Here is a 16,112-nt window from a genome sequence, read left to right as displayed (position 1 = left end):
CAACTGTCACTCAATTGGACCAGACTGGTAACCCAGCGTTTGGGTTACTCAAAAAATGACCCAACACTAAGAAAATAACCCAACAAAATGACCCAACAGGCTCAACCCAGCTGTTGGGTTAAACAAATAACCCAGCATTTTTTAGAGTGCAGTAACAGCAATATTTTTAGATTTGCATAATTAAAAGAAAACAGTTTAATTATAATAAATAAAAATGTTTAATATCAAACATTAACAAGCATTATAAATAACATTATAAATGACTAATAAACATACTCCACAATATGTAGCAACAAATGTCAATTAATAAAACTAACTAAAGACATATAAATTATGTATAATACATTATGAATTACACTTAATACACTAAGAAACCATACGTGCAGCAAATCAACTCATTAAATTCAGACTACCACGCTCGTCTTTCTTTAATATGTGCACAAACCTTGAAATGTTTGGTTTAAAACAGAGGGAGCAATATAATTGACTGGCCGCTTAATATCCAGAGTGAACACCGAGAGAGGCGTTCCTGAACCGTAAATGCTTGCCCGCGCTCGCGGGGCACTCGCCGGTTTGACTCAAATTTTGTTAAATTCTCAATAAAGTTCATAACTTAGCTTACATGTAATGGGGTACACTAAATTTTTATTAATTCGCATCTTCAAAGGACTATGCGATGTCAATTTATCTGTAATGGTGATCTGAGGTAACAGTTGCTGGTCGTCTAAACTACATCACTAATGTTAGTTAAGAAACCGTTGCCTTGCAAAACGTTAAAAATTATGCTTATTTCAATAAATATTCAATTAAAACTTAAAAAACTTAGCTTTAAATTGCTCCAGCCAGTGACTTTGCCCCTTTGTTCTTTATAAAAATGAAAGTTGCGAAGTACACTCAACGTCTTCAGGGCGGTAAGCGCTCGAGACTCTTCAAACAACCCAGCGGTGAGCAGAAACAACCCAGCACATTAACCCAGCGGGTTTAACCCAAAACCTTGAAAACTAAAACTACCCAAAAAGTGTTTAACATGTGGAAAAATAACCCAACAAAACAACCCAACGGACTCAACCCAGCGGTATGGGTTAAAAAATAACCCAGCCATTTTTAGAGTGTTCCTTTACCTCATATTTAGGTTTAATGATTTTCGTTTATTGATTTTGTGACTTTAACTATCAGATTAACTGATATAGTTTTTCACAGACAAAGCTTACACAGAGCTTGTGCTTGAGTTTATCTCAGCTCATGTCCGAGCGCATATGTGTGATGCTGTGAAAGATTGGCTTTGTTTGCTCTGTTTCTCTCTATAGAGAATGATAAATCAATTGTGCTCACAGAAAGGAGCAGCACTGTAGAAGGCAGATCAGGTATCGCCATAAATTATCAATACCCACTGCACTAAAACAGGAGCTGTGTTTTAGTTTTAAAGCATTTTAGTCTAAAATTGAGATTAACTGGTTTCTGCTGAACATTAAAAGGGGATTTAGGGTGGGAGTGCATGCGTATGTTTGTTTATGTGTTGCACTTACTCTCTTTCTCTGAATATTCTCAACAGGCTTTATCATCCTCAAGTGATTTTTTACTCTTCCCCGCCACGCTCATTCCACCAGCATTCTCCTCTGCCGTGACCTGCTAGCTTTACTCTCAGAGTATCGACCCGAAACGGTTTGCCGGATCTCCACAGGAGAGCTCCTGATGAGCTCTGCCCTTGCCCGAGGTCTCGCGCCGGCGGTGGGCAGCGATGTCACAGTCCACGGCCACTCTGAACCTCCTGTGCCGCTTCTAATGAGAAAGCATGCTGGACTCTGCAGAAGTTACAGCGCTAACAACCCTAACCGCACAATAGGAGGTCATCGTGGGTTCACTCCCACAGCGGGAGCTAAGCCATGAAACACACTTCTAGAAATACAGTGAAAGTTGCATTAAGACAAGTGTATAGGGCTCAGAGATGTATTCTTTTGTATGCAAGGTTACGTCGCTCATAAACATAAAACACACCAATTATAACCTGATTGTGATTTTTTTAAGCCTTAAAAACGGCGGTTGAAAACAAGTTGCTAAGTGGAATACTACCTTTGGAGGGGACGTTTGACATCTTCAAAAAAGCTCACAAATAATGCAACATGGGCACAGATCTTTCTAAACATTGATGCGGATTCATTGTGGAAGCGATTACTTACCAAGAAATACATTTTTAGTAAAGATAGGAAGAGTTGTTGGAGGCTTGATGGTGGTGATGTTGATATTGAGCGACCTTAAGTGTAGTCTGTTTATTAGAGTGACCATATGAGCCATTTCTCAGTTGCAGCTTCCAGGAGTCGGTTTTATTTTATAAAGGCAGCCGTTATATTTCAAGGTAAGAATGACTACAGTGAACAACAATGATAATACATCTTAAGTTATGCTAAATGTTAATTTTATAACGCTTTTTATTACTGTAATGTGAGAACCTCGATGACGTATGCGGTTGACTGGCAAGGACGCGTCTGGGAGAAATGTCTCATACGGTCACCCTACTGGTTGTAGCATCGTGTTAGCTTTTGACTTCTTCTGATTGTATTTCGGCTTCAAAAGGTAACAAGTGTGGTGTTCATTAGTATAAATTATCATGATTGACAAAAGATGTAAACATCATAAACCTTATCATAGAGCTCATTTTTTGCGATCTTCCAGGAGTCCATGGGGAAAATGCATAGGCTTTCGGTCGAGCGAACCAGCGCGACGCTTACTTCCGGGTTAGCCTACTAAACATCATCTCTGAGGTACTGGATTGGCAAGGGTGGTCACGATAGTGTTAGGTTTAATGGATATCATTTTGGAATATACCTTTCACGTGATTATAGGTCATATTTATTGGATTATAACTTACCCTTACAGAAATGTACTTATTTTTCACTTAATTTTACTACGGTTGAAACCAAGATCACATGGTTGCTGTAGTAAAACAATGGTTATCACAAAATATCCATGGTTTTGAAAACCAAGTTTTTTGTAAAAACCATAGTAAACGATGGTTACTGTAGTAAAACCATGGTGTTGTCCTAAGTAATAAATGCACCAAAATAACATGGTTACTACACTTGTACCACAAAAAAGCATGGTTAATTCTCGGGTAAGGCAGATGAAGAAAGCTACTGTACATTATCTGTGGTTAAATGTAATTTCTTTATTTCTCGAAAAGACGTTCGACTTTCTGGACCCAGCTGTGATGGACAAATGGTTTCTGGCACTTGCCGGCCTTGTAGGCAGTGAACTGCACACGGTTCCACTCTCAATGTCACATGGCTACAGGAAGAGCTCCATTACAGAGCTATTTCAAATACCAACCACTGAGAAAATGGCCCCACCGAGCACAATGAAAGTAACTCGCAACCAATTAGACTCTTCAGTCACACTTTATGGCTTTTACTGAAGTGTTAGGGTCGAGAAGAGAGAGGTCACGGTTATTCTCTTTACTTTAAAAGAGTTTAATATCTGTGAGGTGTGTGGCTTGAGTTGAAAACATCATTTTCATACTCTGATTGATAACCTGTGAATGGTGTTTGGTTTTAGAAACGTAGTTAACATTCTTACAGCATAATAAAGTCTGGCTATGTGTAATATATTTGTGAAAGCTTAAATAAAAGAATATATGCATTGAATATTAAAGTTAACACTATTTTACCACCCTTGCGTACATTCACTGTCTCTAGAAGTCTGTTTCATGGCTTCGCTCCTGTTGTGTGACTAGATTTGATAGCGCTGTAACTCTCGCAAAAATATTTCTATGACAAATATTTTCACAGGCTTTTTGAAAGAATTGCTCTGTCAACAAACATCTACAAAATTTGTGCAATATTGGTGCCCTCAGTTTGGGGTGGGAAGTTCTGGGCAATCTTCTTTTCGGTTTGGTTAAGGTACTGGCAATTTTATTTTTATTTTTTCACGAACTAAAATGATGATCGGTGAGATTGGTAACAGGAAACCAGCCTAGTTAGATATCTGATTTGCGAGATTGATCATAGCAAGGCAGTCAGGTTAGTTATCTGCCGAACTTTGTTAATAAAATATAATTTGTTGGCGCATATGTGTGTTAAGAATTTGTAAATAATAATGTATATTTCGCTTTTAAATAAAATGTATCGTCTGGTTGTAGTGGAATGGTAAAGCTCCATGTTGTTTTGAGTATAGGCTAATGGCGCGTGAGTAGCTTTCAGTTTTCACAGAGATGATAAAAGCTAGTTTCCAAAAAAATTACACTTTGAAACCTGTGTTCCAAAGTTTGCATTTTCTGTCCCCAAAACTTTTAATGTGTTTTGGTTGATAGCGTTGTTGTATAAACTGCTCCTTAGTTCATTTGTTGTATGAACCACCGTTACATCACACATGACGTTCTGTATATGACATGCACATGCTTCGTTGTTTGCCGTTGATCACAAGATATTAATAAAAACACCAGGATTGGCTCAAAATGTAGTTTAGAATTAAAATAATGTAGCACCCAAAACAAATAAGCATTAAATTAACGATTGCTATATGTATAGTTAGAAGCATCACAGACCATTGTAAAAAGCCTTTTGTGTCACTTAGAGGCCCATTTAAACACAGCAGGACCCGTTTTGAGTTAGAGAGGCAATTTATTTGATTAATTTAGTTATTTTTAATTTGACATTTGACTTGAGAACTTGCAAATTAATACAGAGTCAGATCAAAGCATGGGTTAATCTTCAGTTGTATGATGTATCTTGTACCAGCTGTTAGTTAGATGTTTGGTTTGTATATCTCAGTGAAGCTGTGCTGTTGTACACTAGAGGGCGCTGTTCCTCTGCACTGCCTGCTCTCATCCACATGCCCTTCCTTCACTTTGCAATGACTGTTTAATCTCTTTGAGTACTTCATAAAGATACAAGAAAACATGCACTCATTATGAGGCCTCCTTAATATCTGCTTTGAGTCCTTATGGCCGTACAGTGACGGTGAATCAAGGTGACAAATTGTGTGCGGGCGTGCATTAAAGTGTGTACAAGGGCACATCCTTTCCATCGGAGTTCTGTAACCTCTTCATTCACTCATGTTTCAGCATTTAAGCTGTAAGAAATGTTATCCTTGAGGAACAAATAGCAAATAAACAAGAATCCTTCATTCAGACAGACAATCATGTCAGTTACACAGGTTAAATGAAGGGCGTCGTTGTCTACACACGAATTCTGAAGCAAGAATGTCCTCGTTCATCGTTCTTGATTTTCTGGCTTGCAATACAATCATCATCGTCCAAACCTTGATGTGTTTCAGAAAATCTGTCGTATGACGGTTTTTCTCACTTCTCCTCTTGGGTGTCGTGATATTTTCACCTCTGTGGGTTTTTCTGACACCTTTGACTTTCAGCATGTTTTTTTATATTTTTTTGTGCGAAAGTGATCATAGACGTTTGAATCTAATTTGCCAAAACCCAAATTAAAAAATTAAAAAAGTGTTTTTGTCTTGTTTTGTAGGACAAATATCTAAACATTCTTAAATCACTTACTTAGTGCGTATAGAACTGATACACAGCACTGTAATGCATTCTTTGATCTAAATAGATGCTTAATTTAAAAGATGCTTAATCTATTACATCACTGTGTTAAGTAAAAAAAAAAATTTTTTCTGGAACAGATAGAATTCGTCACATTGTCACAGTGTGTGTATGCTCATTCAAGAGTGTCTGTACGGTGTGCACGTTTTTATTATTTTAACTTTTGAAATCATGATGTGTGAACATTTAATAACATTTAAATGTCCATTTTTAAATTCAGAGGTCTCTTTTTCAGGAGAAATAAGAAACGTAAACAAGTGTTTCCATTTGTTGGATTGGTGTACTTAGACAAGTATTTAAGGACTCCAAAATAAACCTCAACACAAAAAAATTTGGAGTCTTTATTGTGTAGTGTAGTTGTGCCTCTATGTAGTAGAGTTTGTACTGAGGCTTGTATTACTCTATTATATGGAGTAAGGCGATGTCTTCAGCTCGAAGCACTTTGGGTAAAGAGACCCAGTTAAGACTGAACTCTAGTTGGCAGTCAAGGGAGCGTGGGTGAGATTACCAATTATTACAGAGCACAAAGCATGAGCTATAAAAGCCCCTTCTGGAGTCTGCTAGAAGCTCCAGATTTGCACAGACGCTGAAACAAAGAAACATACTGCAACATAGAGCAAATCATTACAGTAATGAACGTGGGAACTCTGGGAATAACTAAGGCTAAGTCATTTTTCAGGCTGTGAAATGGTAGCGTATCACAGGGCGGTGGTGCGTTTTCTTGTAATATGTTCACAACTGTTGAATGTGCACCTGTTTCTCAAGCGTTTCAACAACAACATGAAATTAAAAATACCAATACATAAATAGTCAAACGAAAACCAAGTTATAAATGTTCTCTTGCGCTAAATTAACTACAGGTCAAAGCCAGGGGCGGACCGGGAAGCAAAAATGGATCTGGATTATTCGGCCCACATCAGCCCTCAACCATATCTGTCGACGTGAATGGAGGTGTGTTTGATGGCATCTGCCTCCACCATTATGAGATTTCCAATTGGTCTCGGATCTGTGCAGCTGTCTGTGGATATATGTGGGTGTAGATTGTGTATGGGTCTGTTACTACAGTAACTGCCGCATGCATATACAGTATACAGTACACGCATAGAGCTGGGCTGACAGTCACAACAAATATAACAACACCAAAGACATCCTGGTTGTCTGCCCATAAACTCCCAGCGAATATGCAAAATATTATCCGTGTGCGCGTGTGTGTGTGTGCGTGCATGTGCTCTCGGTGTCAGATTGGCTACATGTTAGTGGAAATGAATACAATGTTAGCCAGGGTCATTTTAGACGACTCAGCCGGATCAATAGCAGTTGAGGTACAAAGAGGAAATCAATGGCTTAATTTGTCTTTAGGCAGACGGGGGGTTACAGGGTGACAACTTTTTTTCCTCACCAACTGATCAGAGCCGAGCTCTGCCAGTTTTAGATCAGTCATAATAAAGTGATTACACCTAAGTCCTGACACAGGTCTCATAAGAAAAGAATAGGCTAAACAAAGGTTAATCACCGTGTGTTTCTAGAGAGTTTGTCTACATTTTATTTAGTTTTCATGCTGAAAATCCCCAATAGAAACCATCACAGAAATTTTAATGGTTTCCATTAAAATATCCATTAGAACCATTAGGTTTTTCTATTTAAACCAGTATTTTTGGACAATATTACAAAATGATTATTCTGCCCGATAACAACCCACCGATATAACTAATCACATATCAATTAAAACCATTTTAGTTTCCATTAAAGCCAATTATACAATTCCCATTATAACCATTAAATCCATTACATTTCTATTGTGTTCTATTGTTTTTTCATCAGGGTTTATTTGATGAGACATATCAATATATAGATTGGAAAGGAAAATACAAGGCGGAATACGTAGGAATAATTGACGACGGGCCGTTTTATTATTTGAAAGTTAATGCACACCCCGAGGTGGTAATCCTAAAGTTATCTATAGCCTTGCGATAGGAGTTGACATTTGATCTTAAAATCATATTAATATCTCTCAAATCACGTTATGCATCATTGACGCTTGTGCCTCTTGTAAACGACGTTCACAGTGATGTCATGCTCCTAAAATGAACTGATAAACAGGTAAACATTCTGGGCTGGATCCATGGCTTGTGGCGAGGCAGTCAGGAATGCAACTCAGTCAATTTCAGTAGGAGAGAAATGTGGAGTGTAGCGCAGAGAAGGTGAGGAAAAACAAAACTGGCAAATGAACTGCTGTTAAACATATGAAGAATCAACGCCAGACAGGTAATGATGGAAATCAATTCCTGGAATCTGTGCTTGATCATTGCTTCATACGCCGAGATATTTAACCCTCGATTCCATGTGAGGTTCTCTGTTACTTTTTGTCTCGTGTTCCTCGTGCTGTTGGGTTACAGTGGTCATTATTGAATAATCTTTATTCAACAACCGGTGAAGTCCTTATTTTATCACAATAGATCCATGCTGTCAAAATATATTAATTCTTTATGGTCTGATAACTGTGTAGGGAGAGGGAAGGGATATCATATATTCATATGCTGAAGATAATTTATTGGGGCGAGAAAATGCCAGAGTTCCTGCAATAAGATGATAATCGTGTCGCGATATGTCCCGGGTTACAATTCTTTTTAGGTTTCGAAAGCACAGCAGGCATTGAGATTAGATAGCGAGAAACAATGTTATTTATTAACCTTTTTTATATCTGTCTGCTGGCAGTAGTAACAACAAATGCTTGCTTCTCACACACTCAATTTAAATGGTGACAGGGCATATCAGATCTGTACGGTTACGCAACAGTAGCTTTCATCACGGGGATATTCTTACCTCACAGAGAAGGAAACAAGATAAGAGAGAGTCCATCTAATAAACTTCACAAGCTATCAACAACATAGTGAGCTTGCCAATGCAAAATCTGTGGTGGTTGTTGGATTACTTCAGTATGTAGCTGTTAAAAGGGATTGTTCACACAAAACAATTATTTACTCACCCTCAAGTTGTTCCAAACTTGTATAAATGTTGTTTTTCTGCTAAACACAAAGGAAGATATTTGGAAGAATGTCAGTCACCAATCAGATCTCATCCCCCATGAACTGTCTGTAACAAAAAGAGCGAGATGATGGCTGTGAGGGAACAGCACTCGCATCGCTCACGGAGGAGCTCCGGAAGCATAAAAGATGGAGCGACAACAGTGAAGGATGAGAGAGCACCCGGAATGGATTTTATTTATGTTTTATTATGTGTATGTGGCCAGCAGTCGACCGTGAGGGAGCTGTCGGCACTAAACTTTCGTTTTGTTGTTTGTCTATTTTATTATAGATTGGTTTAACGTTAACCGGTTCCCGCCTCCTTCCTTCCTTGCTTTGAACTGTGTTACACTGCCATTGAAGGGGGATGAGATTACTTTGGTTACTGACATTTTTCCAAATATCTTCATTTGTGTTTTGCTAGTCTCAGCCTCAGACGATGCATAAGGCACACTTTTATGGAAACACTTCAGCACGTTTGAAGTCATCATCTGATTGGTTGAATTTCACAGGATTTCCGGGAGACGTGTGTGTTGCGTTTTTTAACGGTCCGCCTGGAAACAACAAAGGCTTCTGACCTAAGAAGTAAGCTGTCATGTTTACAACGGTTGCTATAAGAATTCATCACGATCGACTAAACGCTTAATGCTTAAAAGAACGCAAAGTTAATTCCATAAACATATTAATCATTGTCGTTTCTGCTAACTTTTGATGGAATAAAAGGTAAACAGGTGATGGAAATGTAACACCTCTTACCATATTTGGAACACCGGGTTCCAAATCAATTTTACTGACAGGTACACCACCTTACTTGCGTATACATTTGGGCGGTCTAAGTCAAATCATACCACAAACTGATGTAGATTTGTGGGGGTGTGGTTACACGAGGCGTTTCAGGCAGGTCTGGGTGAACATTCTGCATCTTTTGTTCCCCTCCCATTTTTGTAATTTTACGTGTCTAATACATGCATGGGCAATTTATTACCCATCAAAGACACAGAAAAACACATATTCGCGCCATTTTTCCCCTTTTAGTATAGAAGTTGCATTAGTGTTTTCTCCCAATTTGTGACATATCTGATAAACGGCTTCTGGAATAATGGAAATTGTAGGGTGGGCCTTGATTCTGTCCTTTTGGAATTGATTTAATTGTTGAAAGCTGGATCCAATTTACTTCCCAGTAAAATGTTACAGAGCATCATTATAGAAATGAACAAGGACAAGACCCTGGACCATAGAGCACATTTTCTTTACATTTCATTTAGGACGCACAGTCTACTATTGGACACAATGCTTACCATGACTAAAAAGATGTTTTTTATGTACATGTTATTTTGATGCTTGTTTTGTCTTACTTTAAATGCTTGTTTTGTCTTACTTTAAATAATTTCAAGTCACATTGAGACCCCCTAGTGGGCAGATTGACCAGCATTACAAACATCAACTTCTCACGTGCATATCTCGAAAGATCCATTGTCATCCTTCATGTTCCGAAGTCGGTGAAGACACGAGAGGAACTATCCAACACTTCAATTATTAGCTCCTCTCGAGTGGAACGAAAAGTTGACTCACACTGAAGCAACAAATACTTGACGGATTAAAATTGTACATTGGAGCAGATAGCAAAAGCCAGCCATCTAGAATGGCAACAGTTTTGATTAGTTTGTACTTCTCCCTGGCTCCGTGAAATGCACTTGATTTGAACAGCCTCTGAAGCGAATCTCTGAGGGTCCCAGGGGTGTCGTGACTGGGCTGTCACAGCGGTGCCAGACATCACCGCTACCTTCAAAACCTGCCGAACGCATCCTCGGGGAGCGGAGCAAGAGGGCTCCCGCTCTGCTGATGTAGGGCTTGTGTTCTGTGAAGGATGACTTCATTTCCTCTTAATCTGCACGCCGGCCCCCTGAGCCGTCGAGAAGCACTGAAAAGCTGTGCAGGCCTTATTCCACTCAAAGCTGCTATGCTCTCTTGAACAACACAATTGTAATGAGATTTGGGGGTTCATTTCAGGTGATTAGAGCTGTAAAGTACAGTAGCTTTACCTCTCCGTGTAGAGGCTGATGGTTTCTTTGCAATTTGCACACTTCTGCCAATGTGACAGGCGATATTAAACCGCAGGTTTATTTCAGTCCCTGGAGCATTTCTATTCATACTGTATGTATTGTACTAGGGGCTGTCAATCAATAATGGCGATCATTTGAATGACATGATATATAGATTTACTCATGGAATTTTGCTCTTGTATAAATATTTGCAGAGGCAAGCTCCCAAACAATAATGTTTATAATAATGACAATAATTCAGAGTCATCGCATTTTTCATCCGTAGCAGACGATGGCACTGGATAGACAGTATAGAAATCAATATATAGTTTCATTCTGGTGGATATTAGAACCCATCTATTTTGCTTGTGTCTGTGTGTGGCCGATTTAAATTTCGTTCCAATCTGGTCTCACAGGAAAACATGACTATTTTATGAGGTGGTGGTTTTGTATGAGTTAGTACAATGTAAATAACAATTGAGGTGAAAGCAGATATTAAAAGTTAACTAGTTACCATTAGGTTGTATTGGTTGCTCATGCAAGAACCATTCAGCCATTGTTTGTTGTATTGTATTTCAATATGTCCCGTGGAAACAAACATGCGAATCGAAGGTGTGTTTTATTGCATTAAAGGGATACTCCACCCAAAAATGATCATTCTTTCATAAATGACTGAACCAGGTTCCAAATCTGTATACATTTGTTTGTTTTGTTGAACACAAAGAAAGATATTTAGAAGAATGTGAGCAGCTGAGATTTCTAAGGTAGTCAAAAAATGTTGGTCAAATCAAACAAGAACAGATTGTTTTCTTAAATATCCTATTTTGGGATAAACAGAACAAAAATACGTACAATATTTTTTCTACTATGGTACTCAATAGTGTGGCTTTAGTCAACGAAATATATGACGAAATATGGTCGTAAACGAACCTTTATCGCATGATGAAAACGAGACGAGACGCAACGTAAATGCTGGTCATGTGATAACGACTATAATTAAATGTATAATGCAATATTGTTGACGAATAAAGACAAAACTAAATGTGGTTTACAAAAGAAAAACTATGCTAAAATGTCTCTTCATTTTCTAAATGAATTATGTGCATAGTTCAACAAACAACACGAGTGATGGTCGAGGAATTATCAGCGTCTGCATTGTATGAGGATATGAACACATTAACTTCATCTCCAGAGTTGATCTGAGACTTTATTTTACGAGCGTTTACAGTTGTAGTGAAGCTATCGGCTAACAGAAAAACTCAATCATCTTCCCAAAGACCCGTACAAAATAAAAGTCCCCTTAAATCGAACACTCAGACAAAAAATACTTTAGTGAACTATTGAATTTGCAATTGAAATTTGAAGTGCCCTTGTAGTAAATTGGTAAACACTGTGTACTGTGTACAAAACACGATAGTATCTAAGAATTTTTCTGCAGGCCCTAATTTATCCACCTGTATGTTATATGAATGTATTTTGTCAGTTACCTGCCTTTTCATGATGAACTGCACTTGCATCATTGTTTTTAATGATGACAACCAACAATTTATACTTGTGCTCCTACTGTTTGGCCTGTGCTACCAAACTTTAAACCTCTCTAGCTCCAGTGCTATCTGCAAAAAAGTCTGCATAATTTACCGCATTTTGTATGCTAAAGGGCACTGAGGGCAGTCACTCTTTTCCTGTAGGTTCTTTGCAATGCTTGCAAATATAACCTTCAAGTTCACATGCAAAATCACTTCCATTTGTTTTATTTATAAAGGATATTGGAAGTAGAATTTTGGTTTGGGATATGACAAATGCTTTCTTTTAATAGTCACACAGCAGGAAAAAGTATTGTTTATAAAAAAGATGCATCGAGAATCATTTTATCATCGCATTGCAGACCTCTGAATCGTAATCGAATCGCATCGTGTCGTGCCTAGAGATTCCCACCCCTACAGATGGCTGTAAATTCAAATCTGAGGGTCTTCCATGTCTGGAATGGATGTATACTGAGTCTATAAGGTAACAATAACATCATAAAATAACCTTATTTGACAACTAAAACTAGACGAAAATAGTCATGGATAATTCTGACTAAAATAGGACTAATGTTCAGACTTTTAGTCAACTGAAACTTGACTTGACTAGAAAGAGTACGAACTTGACTAAAACTAATAAAAACTAAAATGACAGCTTGACTCAAAGACTAGACTAAAATTAAAACAGGCCGCCAAAAACAAAACTAGGAGCCAATGGGGCCGCCGAAATGTCAGTTGCTTACATTTTTCCAAATATCTTTCTTTGTGTTGAACCAAACAATGACATTTAAACAGGTGTGGAACAACATGAGGATGGGTAATGATGACAGAATCTTTGTTTTTGGTGGACTATCCCTTTAAAGGCACGACGTATGATTTTTGGATTAAAACATCCAAAAACCAAAACCACCAGTACAGTGTTAAATAATGAGTTAAAACTTTGGTATATCTAGGCCCGGCTCCAGATGAAAGGTGGACCAAGTGATTTTCCAGGTTGGCTGGGACAGTATATATAGTTATACTGTAACTATACAGTATATATATTTTTGGCCCAAACTATTTATTATAAACAAACTATTTACAAAATAACTATATAGCTTTTTGAATTATTCCTACGATTGTGCATATTGTATAACATTTTTATTTTTATATTCGTATGCATATATTGACTTTTAACATTTATTTTATATTTTACAATTTAGTAACTTAAGATTTGATGAAAACATCAAAAGAGCTATTCACATCACTATAATATTCATAGCTTTAACGTTCTGCTCCTTTTAGAGAATTCTGTCACAAACTCATCCATGTCCAGTCCATGTTATTGCTAATTTCATGTGCAAAAAGTTAAAAAAAAGTTTTTTTCCTATCATGAAGCGTTAGCATTTTCAGCGGAATGGTGTCAGAACCATCACCCGTCGGATGAACCGCTAATATTTGATGTAACTGGCTGAATAAATAGGCTATTCATGTGTTATTTGTGGTTTGGGTACGGCTCGGGAAATAATACGGGCGGATTCAGTAGCCAAGACTATTTCGACTCACCTCAGCTGATGCGAAGCTGCTTTTACACGGTGCTGTGCTTATTTGTGTTCAAGCTCTGTCTGAAGAGATGATTTCTAATTGCAGCGTTGAGCAGTGTAGCCAATCCCGTGCAACTGATGGACAGCTATGACTCATTCTTGTCACAATTTAAGTAAGCGTTTTAGCTCATCAAATTTTTTTCTGCATTAAGCTTTTTTTAGCCTTGATATGGCAGTTAGCGGCTCTGGTATAATTTAACATTACCCAGGAATTCCTAATATTTTTGTTACTTGTTGCATGTGAAAATAAATGGTTTTGTCTGCATCCTAAAGATGTAATGCGGGTGCGGTTCGGGTTGCGGCAATTTTGTCAAATGGGTAAAGTTGGGTACGGAATTGAATTAGTGCTGCTGTCCGATGTCGGTTGCTCTTTTAATTACTGCAGGTGCAGGTTTATCAAACATGACCTGTGCAGAACTCTGCTGCAGTGGCGTGCAAAGTCTTTTCACTGCAATGGAACAGTTTTATCACAGCAACCGCGGTTCACTGATCCCTCTCTCTCTCAACGGCTCCGGATGGAGGCAGGGTGGGCATAGCCCACACTGGCCCCCCTGTGGAGACGGGCCTGGGTTTATCACCTCAAGTTTGTCATTCTCTGGAATCATTGATGTTATATGGCATATCTATCCAGTTGAACACACCTCATGGCAAGACAATGAGTAGCAGTAGTGGTAGAAGTTGTACATCTAGCATGTCACTGTTGTTGAATTGTTTTTTCATTTTGTCATTTATGAACATTATTCAGGGCTAGACATTAATCGTTATCATGTGGTCCTTCTGACAGGTAAATTTGTCATTCACTTGTCATAGATCAACAATTACTTGTCCAAAGATAAAAACATTTTTTTATTTTGAATTATAATATAATATAATCGATATCATTGTTTGGGTTCTGAGCATTTTTACTAGTGTCCGCTTTGGAAGCCTGAATTTGGTTATAGGCCTAATCTCCATGACTGCTATAAAACAAAGGCAAACAGTAATTATTATTAGTATTAAGGCAGTAAATTAACGTTTTTGAACATAGCACTGGTGTTAGAGAGGTTTAAAATTTGGTAGCACAGGCCAAACAGTAGTATCACAAGTATAAATCATCTTTTGTCATCATTTAAAAAAATGAAAGTGCAGTTCATCATGAATAGGCAGATAAATGACAAAAGTCAATAATGTTACATATAGATGGATAAATTAGGGCCATATTATTTTTAGACTACCTGAATTTTTTGCGTTTTTCCTTTTTTACTATACGATGGTGGTATTTGTCAACATAAATGACTGTAGTATACTATAGTATTACTATATGTGATAAGCATAGCGGGAAGATGGCCATGAGGGAACAGCATGAGGTCGCAGCTGCGCGTTGCACCAGTCGCGCATCTCTCACGGAGGAGCTCGGAAGCATAAAAGGAGCAGCGACAACAGTGAAGGATGAGAGGGAACAAGGCCTGGATTTTATGTTATGTGTCATGACACACGACTATGGAGACTCAATTGCAGGGGTTTTGATAATGAATTTATTGAGACGAAACACTAGATAGGTAATCACAAGAGTTCAGGGATACGCTGGCACCCAATCCACGGGGAGATGCTCGACCCGGAAGAATCTAATAGAATCCGTAGGTGCGGAAAAGCGATGAGACCACTGGGGAAAGCGATTAACCTAATGGCCGGTGATGATCTACAGGTGGAAAGTGTGATGAGAAACCGGTGAGGGGAAAGCCTGATGGGGGAAACTCGAGGGCGGGGTTATGACTTAGACCACGAGCGCTATCAAAACAAACACTCGCATACGCTCGACACAAAACAAACACACCTCCATGTCAGACAAAGAACCGCCGTTTCCGGGGTCACGACAGTTATGTTTTATTATGTATGTGAGGCTGGCAGTCGACCGTGAGGGAGCTGTTCACCCTTTTCTTTCGTTTTTTTGTTTGTTGTTTATTTATTAAAAGTTGTTAAATGTTCGCCAGTTCCCACCTCCTTCCCATTCCTTGAACTTGTTACACAAAAGTAAACTGCAGTAAAATTCTTAGATATTATATTGTTTTTTAACATAACTATAGTATACAGTGTTTATTATTTACTACAAGGGTACTATAATTTGCAGTAGCAAATACTAAAGTACACTACAGTATTTTTTGTCTGAGTGTTCAATTTAACGGGACTTTTATTTTGACGGGTCTTCGGGAAGACTCAATTTTTTGGTGTGTTTGCCTCAGTGTTGGGTAAGTTACTCTGAAAAAGTAATTAATTACTAGTTACTCATTACATATTCAATAGTATAATTAGATTACTGTCCAAATTACTCTGTCCAAAAAGTATTTAGTTACTCATTACTAATTACTTTCTATATCCTACATCAACCTTGATTAGTTAAGTGATTCAAGGATAGA

General features: G+C 38.1%; 1 long non-coding RNA gene across 1 annotated transcript; it reads left to right on the top strand.

Annotated features, from left to right (window-relative positions):
- Window positions 1-2,489: 2,489 nt before the first annotated feature.
- LOC130427004 (uncharacterized) lies at window positions 2,490-3,576 on the top strand. Its single transcript, XR_008907257.1, has 3 exons — window positions 2,490-2,571; window positions 2,671-2,759; window positions 3,179-3,576. It is a non-coding gene; the product is annotated as an uncharacterized LOC130427004 (long non-coding RNA).
- The last annotated feature ends 12,536 nt before the right edge of the window (window positions 3,577-16,112 follow it).

The sequence above is a fragment of the Triplophysa dalaica genome, chromosome 7 (assembly GCF_015846415.1).
Source record: "Triplophysa dalaica isolate WHDGS20190420 chromosome 7, ASM1584641v1, whole genome shotgun sequence".
Classification (NCBI taxonomy): domain Eukaryota; kingdom Metazoa; phylum Chordata; class Actinopteri; order Cypriniformes; family Nemacheilidae; genus Triplophysa; species Triplophysa dalaica.
The sequence above is the reverse complement of the archived record's forward strand: the minus strand, read 5'-3'. Positions and strand labels throughout refer to the sequence as shown.